At 58.6% G+C, this 4498-nt stretch overlaps 1 long non-coding RNA gene across 1 annotated transcript; it reads left to right on the top strand.

Annotated features, from left to right (window-relative positions):
* The first annotated feature begins 2018 nt into the window (after positions 1-2018).
* On the top strand, positions 2019-4105 carry LOC114487470 (uncharacterized). Its single transcript, XR_003682591.1, has 3 exons — positions 2019-2438; positions 3044-3446; positions 4036-4105. It is a non-coding gene; the product is annotated as an uncharacterized lncRNA (long non-coding RNA).
* Positions 4106-4498: the final 393 nt, after the last annotated feature.

Here is a 4498-nt window from a genome sequence, read left to right as displayed (position 1 = left end):
CAGCCCCTCCCCCAGGACACCCCTGAGCTGTCCCCCCAGCCCCTCCCCCAGGACACCCCTGAGCTGTCCCCCAGCCCCTCCCCCAGGACACCCCTGAGCTGTCCCCCCAGCCCCTCCCCCAGGACACCCCTGAGCTGTCCCCCAGCCCCTCCCCCAGGACACCCCTGAGCTGTCCCCCCAGCCCCTCCCCCAGGACACCCCTGAGCTGTCCCCCAGCCCCTCCCCCAGGACACCCCTGAGCTGTCCCCCCAGCCCCTCCCCCAGGACACCCCTGAGCTGTCCCCCAGCCCCTCCCCCAGGACACCCCTGAGCTGTCCCCCCAGCCCCTCCCCCAGGACACCCCTGAGCTGTCCCCCAGCCCCTCCCCCAGGACACCCCTGAGCTGTCCCCCCAGCCCCTCCCCCAGGACACCCCTGAGCTGTCCCCCAGCCCCTCCCCCAGGACACCCCTGAGCTGTCCCCCCAGCCCCTCCCCCAGGACACCCCTGAGCTGTCCCCCAGCCCCTCCCCCAGGACACCCCTGAGCTGTCCCCCCAGCCCCTCCCCCAGGACACCCCTGAGCTGTCCCCCAGCCCCTCCCCCAGGACACCCCTGAGCTGTCCCCCCAGCCCCTCCCCCAGGACACCCCTGAGCTGTCCCCCAGCCCCTCCCCCAGGACACCCCTGAGCTGTCCCCCCAGCCCCTCGGGACTGGGCGGGGCCTCTGAGGGTCCCCGGCAGCGCCCCCCAGGCCCGCTCCCCCTCTTCTCAGAGCCGGGCGTCCGGCTCCTCGTCGTCCGTTCAAGGTCAGGGTCCGCGTCCTCCTCCAGCCCCTGGGGAGCGCAGAGAGCAGACAGCCGCCCCCGGGGACCGGCCGGGCAGGGCCGCCCTCCCCTGGGGCACACCGAGCGCTCAGGTGGCGCCTGCAGACGCTCAAGTTCCGGCACTAAAGCAGGGACGACGCTGATTTGCAAACAGTTTTAATGGCGGACAATCTGCATACCAATCGGCTCATCTGCGCGCCCGCGGCTTCGAACAACCCCGGAAACCGGCCTAACGGGGGCCGCGCTGTGACGACAATGCCTTCCAGTGCGCTGACCTCCGTAAACACAGCGGACAAAAGTACAGCCCTCTTCGGAGGCCGCACTGACGAGTCGTCACGCGCGGGTACAGCTGCTCGTGCAAGCACTTTGTTAACAATATGCTTCTCACTTTGTGCCTGTCCCCAGTTATAATGGAGCCATCGTGGCAGCCAGCGAGCGTCTGCAGGAAAATATTTATGTTCTGGGATCTCGGCCGGCTTGTGAAGTGCATTGTCAAGCGTAGCTGCCTCACCGCGTTTTGCCTGTTGGCGCCTCCTCCTCCTCCTGACAGTCTCAGTTTTCCACCCGCCCGGGCCCGCGTGAGGGTAACCGAGCTGGGTAGCCCTTGAAGGTCACCCGCGGACGTCTATGTCTGCACGAGGAGACGACCGACTTGGGGCTGCGTCAGGAGCGCTTGGTTCAAGCCTGTGTGGGCGCAGCTCCCGCGGGCACCGGGGGCCCGGCAGTCGTCAAAGGAACGGGCAGCCGGGGGAACCCAGCAGTGTGGGGTGACCGCACGTCCCCACCTGCCACAGACCCTTCGACACCCCAGCACCCAGAGGATGCCGTCCTTGGTAGACGCCTCAAAACTCAAAGTTTCTTGCAGGAAAGCAGCTGGAAACAGTAGCTTCTTCATGACGAGGTCAGGCAGGGCGACCTGCTGCTTCTTGCCCAGACCCAGGCTGGGCTGGGCCGCCCCCCTGGTAACTCTGGGCCCGGCCTGGGCCACGTCCTGCTCTCGGGGGAGCCGCATGGGCCCCGTGCTGACTCTCCAGGGCCTGCTCGTCCGGCCTGGGAGCTGGGCCGGGAGCCTGTCGGGGCCCCTTTCCTCGAGCTCGCCCTTGGTGACCTCTGAGGGGGCCAGGAAGGGGAGCGGGGAGCAGGGGGCCTGGGCTTGCAGCCTCCTGCCAGGAAGAGGGGGTCGGGGGGCCCCGCCCCCGTCTGCACCTTCAGCCTCCTCGGCCAGCGAGTCACATCCCAGCAAGGGGGGCGCGTCCACTGTCCCCTTCCTCAACTCAGAGGCCAGGACACAACAGCGGGAGCCAAGTGGGGCCTGCTTGGGTGGGATTCGAACCAGCCACCTGTAAAGGACATTCTGAGACCTGGGGGGAGGCTTGAGTGTGGGCCAGTACTAGCCCTGCACGGGATTTTTGTTAATTTTGTTAGTCTTTCAATGACGCTGTAGGTATGTAAGAGAAAAATGCCTTTATCTTAGCAAGAAGGCGTTTGCATAAAATCATAAGACATCTTGGACGATGCTAAAATGCTCCAGGAACAACTAAAGTGTGTGTGTGTGTGTGTGTGTGTGTAAAACAAGATGGCAAAACGTATACGATTGAAACCGGGTGATGGAGTTTCCACGATTCCCCCACTTTTGGGTAAGCTAGAAATTTTCCATAATTAAAAGTTAAAATATATAACGTATGCTACTCTCCCATGGAGTATTGGATCTGAAAAAATTTTCAAATATAGAACAACGTTTCAACTTGCTCCATTCCCCCGGGAATAAATGGTAAATTCGGGGAGGCATGAAGGGGAGGGACCCCTAGGAGAAGGCCATGCCCCGCCTGACTCAGCCCGGGGGGGCACCCGTTTTCTACTGGCCACAGCAATCCCCTGTGACCATACCTGTAAACATTCTTATCGGCTGGAGCTCAGCTCCCTGCCCGCAGTAAAGCAGCAGGACGAAGAGGGTCACTCCTGTATTAGCTGCCATGAACCTCCTCCAGCTGCAGAAGGAGAACCCTCTCCTGACGTTCCCTCAGATTCTCCCGCCTTGGTCTCCAGGACACTGTGTGTCACACACTCAGGGTGTGTGACATCACGGCAGGAAGCGAGCCGGGTCCTGCCCTGGGTGTATGGGGTGACAGAGAGGTGTGCTCAGGGTCTGTAAGTGGGAAGGAGATGGGAGGCCGGCTGGGGCCTTGATCTAGTGGAGATCGCCTCTACTCATGCCTGTTTCCTGTTCTGGTTCCTTCTTCAGTCCTGGAGATCCTTTGGCTATTTCCACAGCTCACCTAGAAGCTTGTTAGAAATGCAGAGCCTGGGACCCAGCTCAGATCTCCTGAATCAGAATCTGCATCTTCACCAGAGCCCTGGAAGATACACGTGCACAGTGAAATTCGGACTACAGGGCATCTTTTTTAGTGGCTACTATGGCTCTTGTGGGCGAGGAAAAAGTTTTCTTCCACCCCCTTAGGTCTGAAAGTTAAACTGACAAAGACAGATTAATGAGATAAGCATACACATTTATGAAATATATTTTACATGAAATGGAAACCTTCGAAAGGAAATGAAGATCCGAAGAAACTGTTGGACCTGAGTGTTTTCATGCTGTGTTTGATGAAGAATGGAGAGTCGTGGAGGGCAAGGTCAAGGAGTAGGAGGTAAGTGTCGTGAACAGGGAAACTCAGCAAGGCCTGTTCATTGGGGTTCTCCCTGGGGTCCATTTGTCTTCAGAGATGAGGAGGCTCCTCTCTCCTGGGCACGGGGTGGGCCCTGTTTCAGGAGGGAAGGTAGAGAGGAGCTCAGAAGACCTTCCCGCTTCTGCCTTTTCCTCAAATTCCTCAGCTTAAGATACACAAGACGCCATGGTGCCATGTTTTATTTTTTTTATTTTTTATTTTTTTGTGGTACGCGGGCCTCTCACTGTCGTGGCCTCTCCCGTTGCGGAGCACAGGCTCCGGACGCGCAGGCTCGGCGGCCATGGCTCACGGGCCCAGCCACTCTGCGGCCTGTGGGATCCTCCCGGACCGGGGCATGAACCCGTGTCTCCTGCATCGGCAGGCGGATTCTCAACCACTGCGCCACCAGGGAAGCCCAAGAATAGGGATTTTGAGTTTGCTTCACTGGAACTTTTCACAAGGGACCTCCCATTGGACTGTTAAAAGTCTCTTGAGGCTGGTAAGCCAAGCCAAGGGTCGCCATCCGATTTTGCCTGCAATACCTGTAATTTGGGTGAATCCTTTCTTCTAGATGTCCTCCAAACATTCTAAGTTTCCTGGGCCTGCGAGGAAGTGACTCACCCGGTAAAGTTGCTGGAAACCCTGTAAGAAAGTCACAAGGCTTGTTTTCCAAGGATCTGTATTGGCTCCATAAAATAAGCCTTAGTTCCTTAGAGCCGTCTGGCTATATCTGATTGCATGTATATTTTGCATCAGTCTCAGCTGACTGAAAGTGATGCTCTTGGCTAGAAGTGCCTGGGGCACTCACCTGAGCCCATATTACCTGTGGCAAGGACCCCACAGATGGTTCCCCGGCTGGAACCAATGTTGTAGCTGGACCGGCCCTTGTGGTTCTTATTATGATTGCAAGATGCACTTCAGCAAAATCCATCAAGGAACTTTGAAAAGACAAAGTTTATTACTCGCAGGTCCTGATGGGTACATGGCTACACGTGGTCCTCCTAGGACCACGCAGTGAGGTTGTGGGTAGAAAG

This window comes from Physeter macrocephalus, chromosome 13 (genome assembly GCF_002837175.3).
Source record: "Physeter macrocephalus isolate SW-GA chromosome 13, ASM283717v5, whole genome shotgun sequence".
NCBI lineage: Eukaryota > Metazoa > Chordata > Mammalia > Artiodactyla > Physeteridae > Physeter > Physeter macrocephalus.
The sequence above is the reverse complement of the archived record's forward strand: the minus strand, read 5'-3'. Positions and strand labels throughout refer to the sequence as shown.